Here is a 17,792-nt window from a genome sequence, read left to right on the forward strand (position 1 = left end):
TATTAATATATGACATCAAAAAACCAAATTTATAAATCACAAATAAGAGATACAAACTAAAGGCATAGAAAACTAAGTCTATAAATCATAGATAAGAGATATAAACTACAGAAAATTTACTCAATAATACCACAGAACTTTCCTAACCTTGCAAAAAAGAATTTATCTAGGCACAGAAGATTTATAGAATACCAAACAGGCAAGATGAGTGAAAAAGAAGTAGGCATATTATAGTTAAAACACCAAATACACAAAAAAAACAACATTGAAAACTGTAAAGGAGAAGCAAGTCACAATGATGAGCCTACCCATTAGAATAACAGTTTTCTCAATACAAACTTTAAATGCAAGGAGGGCATGGAAGAAAGTAATTCAAGTCCTGAAAGATACTAATTGTCTAGTATGAATAGCACAATTTTCATTATAATTCAGAATGAAATTAACAACTTCTATGATAAACGAAAGGCAAAGGAATTCATGCCTACTATATTAGCACTGCAAAGACACTTACAGGAATCTTACAAAAGAAGATAATCGAGAACAGTACAGAGGAAAAAATAAACCCACTAGATGAGTAGATTAGCAAAGAAAGAATAGGAAAGAAGCAAGTACCACAAAATCAACAGATAACATGAAATATGATATATCTTTTAATATTACCACCAAATGCTAATGGTCCCAAATTTCCAGTCAACAAGAACACAAAACAAAGACAGATACCAGTGGCTCATGCCTGTACTCCTGGTTATTCATAAGGCTAAGATGTCAGGACTACCTTTGAAAGCCAGCCGAGGCAGCAAAGTCCACGGGACTCTTGTGAGACTCTTCTCTCCAAATAACTACCAAAAAACTGGAAGTGGAGCTGTGGTTCAAATGGTAGCGTGATAGTCTTGGTCAAAAAAAGCTCAGACATAGCATTCAGGCCCTTAGTTCAGGACCCCACAAATTAATTAGTCATCAATTAGTTAAAGACCAGCATTTGTTGCCTACAAGAGACATACTAACAAATACACAAAGATAAATATTGGCAAAGATCTTTCAAACAAACCAACCCTGAAAGCAGACAGAAGTAGCTACATTCAGCTTAGATAAAATTGTGTCAAACCATTCTGGTCAGAAGGAAGAAGTAAAGCCACATCATATTTGTAAAGAGAGGAATCTATCAAGTGGAAATAAGTTTTTTAATACAGATTCATGAAATAGTAGTGTACCTAAGCTGATTAAATAAACTTCATAGATCATCACAATAATAGCAGGGGGATATCAATAAAAATAATGCTGCAATGAACATAGTTGAAATGGTAGTTTTAGTGTGGCCTTGAATGTGTTCATATGCATAACTGTCTAGGAGTACAATTGCTAGATTATAGGGAAGTTCTATGTATAGTCTTTGGAGGAACCTCCATACTGTTTTGGGTTAACCAATCTACATCCCCATCAACAGTGTAGTAGTGTTTCCTTTGGCCACTCCGCCCTCCTCCACCCCCCAACATCTACTATTATTTGTTTTTGTCAACTCCAAATGGATCAAAGACCTCCAGATAACAGCAGATACTCTGAAAATATTACAGGAAGGGATATAGATACACTAGGACTCCTTTCCAGGGGCCGAAACTTCCTAAATAAAGATCCAGAAACATAATAAATCAAACTAAGACTAGATAAATGGGACTGCATTAAACTGCAGAGCTTCTGCATGGTAAAAGACCTAGGTAGAAAGATAAATAGAAAGTCCACAAATTGGGAAAAGATCTTCACTAGTCATACAACAGACAAGGACTACATATCAAAAATATACCTAGAGCTCAAAAAATTAAACCCCAATAAAAAATCCTCAAAGAAACAACCACCTCATTAGTAAGTGGGCTAAAAAACTAAAAGACTATTCATAAGAAGAAATAACAATAGTCAATAGATACATGAAGAAATGTTCAACATCTCAGCCACAATAGAAATGCAAATCAGGCTGGGCACAGTGGCTCACACCTATAATCATAGCTACTCAGAAAGCTGAGATCTGAGCATCGCAGTTCAAAGCCGGCCTGCGCACCGCACTTAGAATCTTATCTCCAATTAATCACTAGAAAACATGGAAGTGGGGCTGTGGCTCACGTGTAGGGTGGTAGCCTTGAGCTGAAGAGCTCAGGACAGCACCCAGGCCTAGAGTTCAAGCCCCATAACCCACCAAAAAAAAGAAAGAAATGCAAATCAAAACAACACTGACATTCTACCTCACCCCAATTAGAATGGCCACCATCGTCTAGAAAAAATATTTAAAAGATGGCAAACCAAAATATCTGGAGAAATTTTCCTTCAAATTTCTTACTATTTTATACAAGATATGGTCAATTTTTCTATTCAAGTGAATATTATGTACATGTATATATGTATTAATTGATAATTGTTTGACTTTCATTTAATTAAATATTAAATGATCAGCTAGAATTCAAACCCCTATAGTCAACAATAAGGAATGTCTTTTTAAAAAATTACACCTTACAATAGCTTCACTAAAAGAATGTCTTTTGACCAGCAAGATTTTATTCATGTATATTTCTATATATAAATCATAATAAACAAAGAAAAAACAAAGTTCCATGGCATGAACACACAACTTGAATTACCAAGATGTTTAGACAATCATTACTTCTGTATTCAGTAAGGTTTCACAGTCTTTGAACATATTGTGAGCAAGGTCATTGAACTGATTTATTCTGTATGTGTACAGCTTAAGCACTACAATTATCAGGCCACATTTACTTTAAAGAAAATTGTCCAGTGTTAAGTTGCCAACGGCCATTTTATTATGGCTTTCCACCTAACTTGACTTGCAGAAACTTCTATTAATTTATTTAGTAATTCTAAAACTCACAAGAAAAGAGAAGAGATACTTTCTAAAGAAACATAGATAATTCAGAAAGTCTTTTGTTGTTCCTTATAACAATAGAGCTTTTAGTCCTGTTCTCTAATTTACTGTCACTTTATCACTTTTATCTTCCACTTTAAGGCTGTTTCTTTTATTGGACTATCTGTTCAGCTAATAATTCATTTAGACTTTTGAAGTTCTCTGACATAAAAACCTCATTTAACTGCTTCCTAAATGGTAGTTAATCTGCACAAATTTTGAATTTGACCTTAATGGAATGGATTATCCCAAAAGTTCATCAGCAAAAAAGATCATGTCCTTAAAAGTGTACATGTTTTGAAGGTATGTTTTTCATTCATAAAATGAACTTTGTACAAAAATTATTTGCACAGTGTCTCTTTTTGGCAATAAATACATAGTAATTCTTTCATTTGATTTCCAATTATACAGTACAGAATTTCATTCAAGCATCAGATGAGGTGTCAAAGTGCTTTGTTAACAAACTTATTTCCCAGATGTGAATGGAACAGGGACAGAAGGCTCAAATGATCTAACATACCTAACAATTCAATTACAGTTATCTTATAATGCCATCACATATTTTTCTTCAACAATCAAACAACCTCAGCTGGAAACCTCTAGCAATAACATAAATAAAGGACCATCTGGCTAGAATAATTAAGGAAGCCTGGAAATAAAACATTAATTAGTGTAGCAATTCAAACGACCTTCAGAGGCCTTATTATGAAATTATATCCAAAGCAGGTAATCATTTATTTCATGTTGCTATTAAATTTAACTAGTCACAAATAAATACAAATATCAAATTTTTATTTTCAATGAGGAAATTTTATTTCACTCAAAACAATGATGTATTTCTTTTAAGTATGATAATTAATTTATAGCAACAAATAAGTGAACAAAAATGTCACAACAAATTAAAAACTTACACAACACAAATATCGTGCAATTTTAAAACAGAAAGGACCTTTCAAGATTCTAACACCTTATTTAACATCCTTGATTTGGGGATCAAAAACTAGACTCAAGGGAATCATTACAAGGTCACACAAGTAGTGAGTGGAGGTAATTAGAGGTGAACATGGATCTGGTGTTCATTATAAAAATACTATTTGCATTGGTTATGAGAATTTATACTGAAATATACCAGCACAAAATAGCATAAAAGTGACACATAAAGTGTGACTGGGAGTGTAGCCTAGTGGTAGAGCACTTGCCTAGCAAGTACAAAGCCCTGGGTTCTAGACCTATTTATCATATACACATAAAAAGATGGAAGTGCCACCGTGGCTCAAATACCAGAGCACTAGCCTTCAGCAAAAGTGTCTAAGGACAGTGCCCAGGCCCTGAGTTCAAGCCCCAGGACTGGTGAAAGAAGAAAACAAAGAAAGTGTGGGCCTTGTTAGTTTACCTAGATCTCTGAATTGAAACAAAATTTCACAAACCTGCTTATAAACTAAAGTGCAAGTCCATAGAATGAGACAGTATCAATGAGTAATTATTATCTAAGGAGAGTTTTCCCCAGGAATAATAGAGATGCCTGATGGTTCCCTTTCCTTGGAGAAGATTTGACGCTAAGAAGCAGATGTCCAAACAGAACTACATAGCTCAGCTACCTTGCAGCCAGGAATGACTATCAGATTAAAGAAATGTGTAATTTGTAAGAATCACATTGCCACTCTGCTGTCACCTTATCACTATATTAACTGTAAGACCTACAGAATGTGAAAACTACAAAATGACATCTTTAACCCATTATAAGGAAGAAAAATACTTACAAGCATGAATGTCTATATGGTCCATTAGAGATAAATCCCTCTAGTCATTGAAGTCAGCATTATTATATCATTTAATAAAGTATTATTAATAAATAAGTAAATAAAAATACTAATTTTAACACCTCGGTGTTATAGATGTCTAGTTTTAAAGGAATATAAGAATAAAGTTAAGCCTCATTTTTAAATGAATAAAACTTTAAATATGTTTGAACATTTTATTCATATCATGGATCACTGCTGGTAATTCTTTGACTATGTATATATAACATAAAGTTGTTTTATTTAAATGCTGGTAAAATGCAAGACAGTTGTGTATTATGAGTTTCATAGGCTTTTTAGTCAATGTATATATCAGGTGATGAACAAATAATGATAATTAGGATTTCTATCACCTTAAACTTTGATAAATTCCTCATGACAAATACATTAAAAATCCTTTCTATTTTGACATGTACAATGTAATATTGGTGAGCTTTAAAAAACACATACCAAAAAGGTGAGCTAGGACATAGGATTAGTGAAAAAATAGGATCTAAATGGCAGAAATCTGATGTCAAGTATAAATTTTGCCTTTGAGATGCGAGACTAAAACCTGACCAGACTCATCTTCACCATCTTTCCACCAGCTTTCTAAAGCAAGTCTCCAGTCGGTGCTACCTGGAAGGAGAGACCAAGCCATAAACCCCAATCTCAGAATTCTGTTACTGAGCTCAGCCACTAGGGCTGAGTAAAAGCCCAAGCTTTGAATCCCAGTGTGGGTCTCAGTGTGGACCTTAACCACAGGATAGCTGTTACCAGGGACCTTAATATATGAACAGCCACAGCAGGTCTATAATACTGGCAAGGACACACTATGGACTCTAACCTAAGAAAAGGATAACAAAATTTTGAACAAAGATCCTTTGAGGCTGAGATTTGAATAGGGAGTAAAATTTTTCTAAAGAAAGTAACAATGAGCTCAAGGAACTATCCCCTTCCAAAGAATAAAAAAAAAATTACTAAATAGACAAAAGAACTAAAAAGAGAATTCTTAAAGTTCCTAGAAGAGGCTAAAATGGTAAAGAAACACAAGAGGAAATGTTCATCATTCTTGGCCATAAAGGAAATGTAAATCAAAACAACCTTGAAATTCCATCTCATTAGTTAGATTGGCCAACACTGTGAATTCAAACTACAGTGAATGTTGGTGGGGATGTGGGGGAAAAGTAGCCATATTGCACTGTTGGTGGGAATGTATGCTGGTCAAACCCCTCTGGAAGCTGGGTGCCTGTGACTCACACCTGTAATCCTAACTACTCAGGAGGCTGAGATCTGAGGATCATGGTAAAAAGCCAGCCAGGGCTCTAAAGATCTTGAGAATCTTCTCTCCAATTAATCATTAGATAATGGGAAGTAGGGTGGTGGTTCAGGAATAGGGTGGCAGCCTTGAGCTGAAGAGCTCAGGGATAATACTAGGCCCAGGGTTAGGTGGATAGCCTTGAGCAGAAGAGCTCAGGGACAGTGCCCAAGCCCAGAATTCTAGCCCTATGAGGCACAAAAAAAGAAAAAAAGAAAAAAGAAAAGTGCGCTGGGAGTTTGGCCTAGTGGTAGAGTGCTTGCCTAGCATGCACGAAGATGCAAGTTCAATTCCTTAGTACCACATACACAGAAAAAGCTGGAAGTGGTGCTGCAATTCTAGTCTTTAGAAAGCACAAGGACAGTGCTCAGGCCCCGAGTTCAAGCCCCAGAACTGGCAAAATAAAAAAGGCAAAGAAAAAAAGAAAGAAAAAAACAAAAGCAAATCATATAAATTGGTAATGCCACAAAATCAAAAATATTCAAAAACTTTTAAAGAATTTATAAATTGGGAAAAATACTTACCAATTTAGTATGTATATCCCATTATTTTTAACTTCTACTTAACAATAAGCTAATTATACTTAGCAAAACTAGTTGAACATGATGTATTGTTCTGTGTGCATGGGTTATATGAAAAGGTTAAATAGCTTCAATCTGAACTATTTGAGAAGGGTTTAGTATTGTTGCATATCTTGTTTCAGGTTGATACCCATCTCTGAAGGCATGGTGTTACATCATATAAATACTAAGATGTTCCATCTTTACGGCAAGGTGGAACAAATCTGGAAGGTAAGAGTGATGATCAGTAAAGTAAGAGTACACAGTCAAGGATGATCTTATTATTGACAGTTGTTGCTGCTTGAGCAGATTTGATTTGGGGGCTTCAAAGTTTCCTCTAAAGAAAGAATAGGCTGTTCACTGAGGCAGAAAATAAGCATACAGGGTTATATCAATCAATATACTAATCCTAGATTATTACTGATTAAATTGTGCTGAGGATAGAAGGGAGTCTTCAATGACATTATGGTTATACTTTCAGCATACACTTTGATACTGAAAATGGGAAAAACTTGCATAAACAGTGGATATAAATTGTGGAATTAGTAGGAATAAAATAATAGTGGTAGTTAGAATATACAATGATATTTGTTCTAGAAAGACCAGACCGTCCATGTGATTGCTTAATCTCATTTTCAACAGCAGACCATGCTATATTTTTTCAGTGATATCACATGTAGTTTCTAAGGAAAAACAAATTGTGTCCACTAAACTATAAAATATCAAACAGAACAATGTTATAAATCTCAGTCTCACTGAAATTCTCTCCAACATTTAGGTGGGTTATAAAAATTTATTTCTGTATCTCTAATGGCCTTTGTGGCTGCCATTGCCACAAAGGAACACCTTGAATTCCAAAGCATACCTGTATTGGTTTGCACTAGATATCACAAGAGCAAAATTCTAACACTGCAGTCAACTAAAGAGAGTAAGTAGTACTTTGGGTTACAAAATCTTAAGATAAGAATTTATCCATTGTGAGTCTTATTGAACTGGAAATAAATTTTATAGAAAGAGTGGAAGTGATACAAGGAAAGACAATCTCTTTAACGTTCCCTAATTATTTTATATATCAGCATCATAATAAACACTTTTCCGCTTTATATATAACATGATGTAGTAAGTAAATGTCTAACAGTTGGCTGCTTGAGTCAACTGTTGCTGGCACATGCTTGTGATCCTAGCTCCTCAGGAGACTGACATGAAGGACTGAGGCTCAAAGCCAACACTGGCAGAAAAGAAAAGGCTATATACTACTTTATCTCCAATTAACCAGCAAAAAAAAATCTGGGAGCATGATTCAAGTGGTAAAACACCTGCCATGGACAAGAAAGCTAAACAAGAGCTGAAAGCTCTGAGTTCAAGGCCTGATACAGCACGTGTGCGCACGCACACACACACACACACACACACACACACACACACACACGTATACAACTAGATGTCCAAAAACAGAGTGAGGAGAATTCTAATATGCAGGATACACTCATTTTGACCATGGGCCCTTTCCAAGCTATTAAGATGATGTGACTAAATGCAGATCCAGGAAAGATGCTCATAACAAATTGCTATAAATTTGAGCAAACTCTTATATACTACTGCAAAAGTAATTTAATAATTTGTGTTTAAATAATAGGATACAGTCCTAAACAAGATTCCAAATCTGATACTATTTCAAATAATGTTCAAGCTATAGTTTATAACTGTATGAAATATAAAATTATTGGTGATTATTTATAAAATTTAAAAAGTGATTTTTAAGAAGATTTTTTATAATACCTTATAGTAAGCTTTCTATTTTATGCTGTTGAATTCAGGACTACAATTGACTTTAGTAAATCTGAAGTCAATATCAAGCCATATTCACACACATAGATAGATGGAAAGAAAAGAACAAAAGCTTTAGTGAAAAATATTAAAAATGTATTTTATGATTTTTATATAAAGTAATCTTGTCTGTGTTTATCAAGATTATTTATTATAATATTACTGATTTTATTCTGGTAATAAAAATAAATAAGAGTCATGTGTTCCTTAAAAAATTATCAAGCATAAAGCCCACAGAATAGGAGCAGATCTTCACTGACCATACAACAGACAAAGGCCTCATCTCTAAAAATATATCAACAGCTCAAAAAATTGAATCACTCCAAAACTAACATCCAAAGAAACAACCATCCCATTAAAAGATGGACCAAAGACTTAAAGGGAGTCTTCTCTGAAGAAAAAATAAGAATGGCCTATAGACACATGAAGAAATGTTCCACATCTCTGGCCATAAAAGAAATACAAATCAAAACAACTCTGAGATTCCACCTCTCTCCAGTTAGAATGCCCATGATCAAGAAATCTGACAACAGATGCTGTTAGGGATGTGGCCAGGAGGGATGGCTTCTACATTGTTGGTGGGAGTGTAAATTCGTTCAACCTCTATGGAAAGCAGTATGGCAGTTCCTCAAAAGACTAAATATAGAGCTCGTCTATCAGCAATTCCACTCCTTGGCATTTACCCAAATGTCCAGAAACAAGGACATACTAAAACTGCTAGCACAATGATGTCCATTGCAGCACTATTTACCATAGTGAAGATATGGAACCAACCCAGATGGCCCTCAGTTGATAAGTGGATCAACAAGATGTGGTATTTATACACCATAGAATTCAATGCTGCCATCAGAAAGAACAACAATGTCCCATTTGTAAGGAAATGGAAAGACTTGGGAAAAATCATATTAAGTGAAGTAAGCCAGATCCAAAGGAACATAGGCTCAATGGTTTCTCTCATTTCTCATAATTAGTATAAACCTTGGACTCTCCTGGCAGAGGTTTACAATAGGGCAAAACCTAGATACATAAGGCCATATAGGATGAGTCTAAATGAAAAAACCTTGAGGATATGGAAACAAAATGAGTGATTGTTCTTAATGTACTATGTTATTTCTCATCTCTTTTGTTGTCCCTTGCTTATCTCATATTGTTACTGTATCTTACCTTGTTATCTGGTATATTGTATATATGTTTATTTGTTTATTTGAAATCGGATAGGGAAGGGGGAAAACAAGATGAGGAGGGGTGGGGGAGGGTAATGGGGACAAAAACATGAAAAGGGATATCAATGTTTGTGAAGATATGCACCTTCTATCTGGCGAATATAATTTAACCCTTCTATTAATTACAATAAAAAATAAAAAATAAAAAATCTTATCCAGAATATTAGGAATTGCGACCTCTGTGCTTCATAGATAAGTTGGCACTGTAGATATGTAGTAAATATATAAGTATATTATTATATGAAGTATTTATCTTTGTTTTATTTGTTCTTTGTTTACATTTTCTAGGCAGACTAGACATTAAGTGTGCTTGTACCATAGGCTTATTTCTATATTTCTAAAATGATAACCAATAATTAATTGATCTATCAAATTATACTTTCTAATGTGTTTAACTCTATTTAACTTTAAATGTTACATTGTGACAATATCCAACATATGTGAAATAGAGCCTAATTTGAGATAAATAAAATAGAAATTTCTTTCCAAAACTAAACATAAAACTTAAACTATCTAAGTAAAAGAAAAATTTCTCTCCAAATGAAATACATTTTATAGATGCCAAATATTACCTATAATTAGCTGTACATTCAAAACAAAACTATTCTTCCAATCTTATTATTTATCTTCTTTATCTTACTTACATTATGCTGCTTCCTTAACAACTCAATCTCATGGACAATTAAACAACACCCACAGAGAGATACAAATGTCCAATCCAATCAGTTCCACTTTATTAAGCTCTTCTTTCACTATTACATAATATCAAGAGGCACATGGTATTAACAAATCCTCTAAAGTAATTGTGCTAGTTTTACAACATTTTCATTTTGAATTTCTAAAATCTGTATAATCTACTATCAACATATAATTTTTTAAGGAATAATGTTTGTATTTGTCATTTTCTTTCTATGGCTTCAATGGAAAATCATAAAATAAAGAATAGACGAGAAAAAAATCATGATGAGTTTAAGCACAGAGAAACAAAGGACGCACGCTTTCTCTCATAAGCTGAAGCTAGACTAATTTAGAAATATACAAGCAAACACAACAGAGTTGCAGAAAGTATACACAGATGTATTAACTGAAATATAGTAGTTAAATGGTATGATTCAACTGAAAAAGTAACTGTAGATCCAACAAAATGAATCCTGGGAGACTGGTATTGAAAAGTGGGAGAATGTCAAAGAAAGGAGGTTAGACAAATGAAGAGAAGAAAGGTAAAATACAATCATAAGATTCAATGTATAAACTTCAAACTAAGAAAACTGAAGGGAGCAGCTGGATTGGGAAGGAGAGGGAAGAATGGCAGGTGCTTATCCAAGATGCACTGAACTCACTAATTTGTTGAATGGTAACAAATGATATTCTTAAGGATAATCACTTAAAGATAGTAAAATGTAACAAAATAAGTCTTCACCTCATTCTTTTATATATTGCTTAAATATCTATTTTAGTTAAAACTAAGTTTTGTTAAAAATAGACCTACCGATTGTATGTAGAGATTCCCTTCTTGAATACTTGCTTGTTAAACACGTAATTTGAAATATGATGTAAAAATCAATGTTAATAAATTCTTTAATTAAAAAATTAAAAATAAGCTAAAAAGAACTTGAAAATTTCATGCGTCCTTCCTACATTATTTAACAATTTTATAGGTTTACATAACCTCAATTAAACTGAAAAATTATTGTTTATGCATTTCTTTGACATTTGCTTTTTTTAAGAAAAAATATGCTTTTTACTTTATTTTAAAAATAATTTTGTTGCACATATATCTGTATATAAAAATAAAAGTTCATGAAGTGAACTTTTAATTAAATGCAACTGAGGTATAATTTTTCTGAACACTTATTTTTCACATTAGTTTTAATTGATTATTTCTATTGAGAAACTTATTTATACTTTTAAGAATGTTTTAAAATGTAAATTATTTCCTAGTCAATTACAGATGTATGCCCAATTTTGTTTCAGGTGTGTCTTAAGGTTCTCATTTGGAATTCTTTCTGTATAGCTTTTTAAAATGATTTTATTAAGAACAGTAAATACTGTCACATTTCAATCAAAAAAAAATAGACCTACCATGCTCTCTTTGGCAGCACATATACTAAAAGTGGAACAATACAGAGAAGATTAGCATGGCCCCTGCGCAAGGATGACATGCAAATTCATGAAGTGTTACATATTTTTAGACAAGTCAAGACCAAAGGAACAAAAGGTGCATGGTATCCTTAATATATGGCTATTAAATCCAAACAGTACAAGAGCAAGGACTCAATATTTACATACCCAATGCTATGGACATGGTATTGGAAATATAAATGTAACTACATAAACATAAAAACCTATGACTCTATAAACATAATGTTTTATTTCATAAATTAATATGTACCTATGATATACAAACCCTTAGCCTAATTTTGATTATGTTCTAAAAACTAAGTGCCAGTGATTGTATATAGAGATTCCTTTCTTGAACACTTGTTTGTTAAACATGTCATTTGAAATATAATGTAAAAATCAATGTTAATAAATTCTTTAATAAAAAATAGACTTATCTTGGCTTTTAAAACTTGGTTTACATAACTTTAACAATTATTAAATTATATATTGCATACTTACAAAAGGTAGGTACTGTTTTAAGACCTATACATGCAGCAATTTACCTACTGTTCAGACAGCTACTTTTATGACTTAGGTACTATGACATTCCTTAATTCACCAATAAGAAAACTAGGCTTGAAGAAGTTGAAATTCATGATGGAGTTTTAAACTCAAACAAACTGGCTCTGATCTGTCATAGTATATAAATTCTACTAAAAATTAATCATAACAAAATTAATTTAAACAAAATTGAAGTAGAAACACACTTGTTTTATAACTGCAATATTGGTACATTGATTAGATATTATACTTAAGTGTCTAGCAGATAAGACAGAAGTGACTTTCCTTAGACTGTACACTCAAGTGACAAAGTAACAATCATGAGAAAATAAGACAAGGAAAAATGTAAGCCACTGGAATCAATCTGCAGTACTGGCATAAAAACGTTCAGAGTTCTCAACAAACAACTCATGACTTGTTATGCCACTTAAACAATAAAACAACCATTATAACTTAACTTGTATATTTATCTAATATATGAGTTCATAATAGACAAATCATGAGAAATTTAAAAATAATCCACAGATACTACTGCCATTTCAACATAGTACATTTTAAAAAGCTTGAAAAAATATTTTGTCAATTTTGTCTACTGGAATTATAAACTCTCAAATTCCTTAAGTCAAAAAAGTTCAAATTATATCCCTTTGAGAGTGAAAGCTGAAGATAACTGAAGTTAGAGTTTCAATTTTCCTAAACTCAATCCTTCTAAAAACTTATTTTTTGAATATCAAGTATCCTGCAATTTCTAATAATGTAAAATCTACTGTTGACAGCAATATTATATTCTTCTTTAATTTACATATATTTAAGTAATAAAAAGTTAAAAGTTTGACACAGTACTTCAGGTCTGCATCTCAAAGTACTGCTACAAATCTTGAGGAATTTGAAACTAAAGTCCTTATTTGTGAATTGTGCAGTTTACTTCCAGATTCCTCATTAAAGAAAGTTAGCTATAAATAACAGAAGCTAAGTTATTTGTCCAAAGTACAGAAATAAAGGGTTTAAAGAAACTGCTTTTAAAAACATCATTGGAACATGGCATTGGAAATACAAACACAACTACATAGACATAAAAATCTATGACTCTATAGACATAATATTTTATTATACATTAATATGTATCTAAGACATACAAATCCTCAGCCTAATTTTAATTATGTTGTAAAATCTAAGTGCCAGTGATTGTATATAGAGATTCCTTTCTTGAATACTTGTTTGATAAATATATCATTTGAAATATGATGTAAAAATCAATGTTAATAGACCTTAATAAAAAAAATCATTGGGAGCCAGGCATGGTGGCTCACACATGTAATCCTAGCTACTTAGGAGGCTGAGATCTGAAGATCCAGGTTAAAAGCCAGCCCGAGAAATACAAAAATACAAAACCCGAGCCTCTTATCTCCAATTAACCTCTAGAAAATGGGAAGTGCAGAGCTTAGCTCCAGGGTAAGATTGTAGCCTTGAGCTGAAGAGCTCAGGACAACACCCAGGCACAGAGGTAGGGCAGTAGCCTTGAGCTAAAGATCTCAGGGACAGTGCCCAGGCCTGAGTTCAAACCCCATGACCTCCCCAAAATAAAAAACAACAAAAAACAAAACAACAACAAAAAACACCATTGGGATGTTAACTTATAGTACAAATTGCCTTAAAAGTCTGAAACTGCTATAAGGAAAGATTAGGAAAGTTTGTTACATTTAAAGGTAGTTTATAGGCATGGTGCCAGTGACTTACGCCTGTAATCCTGAGAAGGCTGAGATCTGAGAACTGTAGTCCAAAAACAGTCAGGACAGAAAGTCTGTGAGACTCTTATCTCCAATTAACTACCAAAAAAGTCAGGAGTGGAGCTGTGGCTCAAGTGATAAGAGTGTTAGGTTCAAGTACAAAAGTACAGGGACAGCACTCAGGCACTGAGGTCAAGCACCAGTACTGGCACCCACAAACACAAAAAGTCATCTATGAAGGTAGTCTGTTACTGGAAACAAACTAGCTATTAAACCAATAGTATAGATCATTTGCTATTAAACTAGTAAAAGTACTTAACCCATGGAAATATTTTTATTCCATATGTAATGTACTCTGTACAATAGGGTTCACTATAATAGATGAAAATCTACAAACAACTGCATCTCTGATCTGAATATACCTAAATAAAGATAGTGATTTGCAAGAATGAAAGATGAACAGATTTGGCAGTAACATATGAAATGATACCACAGAGTAAAGACTTAAAGGCAGTGAATATTTAATTGAAGTAATGCAAAGTGTTTCTAAAAACACATTATATTATCTGTACCAGAGATATGCAATCTTCAGATTCTCAATAATTATGAAATGTAATATAATTGTAGAAAAGAGTTTAAAAATTGTGAGTTTAAGTTATGTGAGCCTGTCACTAATATCACTTAGACCAATTTGTCATCTGTAAAGTGAGGATAAAATTTCCTGAACACTTAACATTGTTATATGGATGAAAAGAACTGTTGCTGTGAAAACAATCTATAAACTTTAAAATATTATATGAAAAAGAAATGACTTATAAATAAATAACATGAATGACTGAACATGTAGTAATGATTATTTTTAAAGTAGTTTTCATATTTATAGTATATAATGAAAAATGAGAAATTTAGTTTTAGACTGCATTTTATATAGGTTAAATATTCATAGGGAGCAACAAATAGAACTTAACAACTAAATGTTGCTGTATTCTTTTAAAAGAGTTATAGAACTGAAACATCAGTTGATTTTGAAAAAAAACAGTTAAAGGTAATATGATGACAAGACTAACTTTTCAATACACATTTACCTGAAAAGTTAGAAAGTACCCAGTAAACTTTAAAATATATGCTAAGTAAGAAGAGGGAAAGGAAGGGAAGGGGAAGGGGAAGGGGGAGGGGAGGGATAGAGGGGAGGAGAGGAGAACAAAAAATATAAATGCTAAATAAAAATAGTTGGATTTGCAAATCAGCTGTTAAAAAAAAGTACAAATAAATCTCATTATGTCTGACCTTGAGTATGAAGTCTTTAGGAAATATTATCAGGACATTAATACATTTAGCAGTGCAAGAAGACAATATCCCTCACATTTTATCATGCATCACTGAACTATAACAAATGCTGACAGTTAAAGAGCATACCTCTAAACATTATGATACCATCTTAGTGACAGCTAAAGAACAAAACTGACTACAATCATCATTTCATATTTACTTGAACAGATGTGGCTAGAAAATACAGAAGTAAACTGATTTAAAGCATGTGGATAAACATCTTTAATTCTGGCATGGAAGAAACAAAAATGTAGGGTGTAAATTTTTGGGTCTTTTTACTACCAGCTATTTGTCTTGGGGTCTTACGTATAACAATGTCAAAGAGGCATATATTTAAAAAGTAGTCTTCAATAACCTTGCTCTATTACCATGCAATTTATGACAAAGGTCTTTTACAGCAGCAATAATATTTGCATAATAATTACAAGCACAGAAGGAAAGCTTGAAATGGTATAACTACATTTCAAGAGATTTCCTTTTATAAATTAAATTTTCACAAAAAAGCACTCCCAAATCCCAGTATTTTGTTTCTTATTTAATGATTCACTTTTAATGGAATATAGTATGGTATAATTGTACTTTAAAAATGAAGAGATAAAAACATTTCTTAATGAATATTTTTTATTTAATATATTGTACAAGAAGGGATACATTTTCAGTGTAGCAATAAATTAAACATACAACTGGCATTAACATTTTGGTGGCAGTTGTATATTTATTCCATTAGTACCATGCTAAAATTATACATTCCTGAAGTCAAATATGAAGAGTTTAATCTGTAAGGGCTATCTGAACTTTTGCCACTCAATAAGGATCACTGAAAAATACTTATGAAAAATGTAACATTAAACATTTAAGAAAATGACAATACAAATTATCACTGATACACACTTAAATTTATTCAGAATAATGTCAGGAAATAGATTTTGACTTTTAGCATGTAAGAATATGATAGCCAGATGAAAATAATATTGGTAACTTTCTGTTCATTATATATGAAACTCTTGCTGATGGACTAAAAAAAGATAACATTCATATTTTTATTATGGCAACTTTGTCTTTAAAATTTAAGACGAGGGGATCAAGAGCATGGCCTAGTGGTAGAGTGCTTGTCCAGCATGCATGAAGCCCTGGGTTGGATTCCTCAGAACCACATATGCATACAAATAGCAGGAAGTGGTACTGTGGCTTAAGTGGTAGAGCACTAGACTTTAGAAAGCTCAAGGACAGTGCTCAAGCTCTGAATTCAAGGCCGAGGACTACAAGCAAATACATACATACATACATACATACATACATACATACATACATACATATACATACATACATAAATTTGGAAACTAAAGAGTTTGAAATACTCAACATTTCCGGATTTTGTTTGATTGGCTGGTTAGTCACCAGTTTTTATTTATTTTTGTTCATATCATAATATTTGCATTATCATAACATTATGGTCAATTCTGAGATGAGATAGTGTGATATACTGCCTTGGTTCATTTTGACTAAGACTATTTTTGTTCAAGTTTTTTTGCAGTTTCAAGGTGAACTTCAAGATTGTCATAAACATCACTGGAATTTTTCTAGAGATTGAATTTTAATTTTACTACTGATTGTCCAGAAGCTAGGCAGTGTGGCTATGTTAACAATACTAATCTTGCCAATCTATTAATACAGGACAGCAATTGGCTTTTATCCAAAAAAAGATATGAAGATATAGTCATTATGGAAAAGGTTTCCTCCCAAAATTAAAGATGGAACTATCAATTCAATTCTTTTACTTCTGGTTAAAATACAAAGAAAATAAAACCACTATTCCTAATAGACATCTGTCCTCCCACCTTTCCATGAAAGCATTATTATCAATAACCAAATGGTTGAACGAGTAAAGAAAATGTGGTTCATGTACTCACTGGAATACTACTCAAACTTATGAAGGAATTTATGTCATTTGTGACAATATCACAAAAAAACAAATACTGCAAAATATTACTTATATATGAAAGCTATAAAAATTGACTTCATAGAAGTAAAGAATGAAAGTATAATACGTGTGTAATGTCCTCCAGGGACTGTGGGAAAATATCAGGTAGACAGTAGGAACAAGTTTAAATAATATACTACTCTACAAGGAGAATACAGCTAACATAATGTATTGTACTTACTTGCTAAGGCAGGTTTTAAATGCTCTCACTCTAAAAATGGTATACAAAGGGCACCGGTGGCTCAAGCTTGTAATCCTATCTACTCAGGAGACTGAGATCTGATCATCATGGTTCAAAACCAGCCCAGACACTAAAGTTCATGAGAGGTATCTCCAATTAACCACCAGAAAACCAGATGCAGCACTATGGCTCAAGTTCTAGAACACTAGCCTTGAGCTGAAAAGCTCAGGGACTGCACCCAGTACCAGAGTTCAAGCCCCATGACTGACCAACAAATAAAAAGATATACATGTGAGGTG

General features: G+C 32.8%; 1 protein-coding gene and 1 non-coding gene across 3 annotated transcripts in view; one reads left to right on the top strand and one right to left on the bottom strand.

Annotated features, from left to right (window-relative positions):
* Atrnl1 (attractin like 1) overlaps nucleotides 1–17,792 on the bottom strand; it is a 468,762-nt gene that overhangs the window by 299,235 nt on the left and 151,735 nt on the right. The gene's annotated exons all lie outside the window — the stretch shown is intronic.
* Nucleotides 11,695–11,801, top strand: LOC150053804 (U6 spliceosomal RNA). Its single transcript, XR_016537949.1, has one exon. It is a non-coding gene; the product is annotated as a U6 spliceosomal RNA (small nuclear RNA).

The sequence above is a fragment of the Megascapheus bottae genome, chromosome 15 (assembly GCF_031878675.1).
Source record: "Megascapheus bottae isolate mThoBot1 chromosome 15, mThoBot2.hap1, whole genome shotgun sequence".
Lineage (NCBI taxonomy): Eukaryota > Metazoa > Chordata > Mammalia > Rodentia > Geomyidae > Megascapheus > Megascapheus bottae.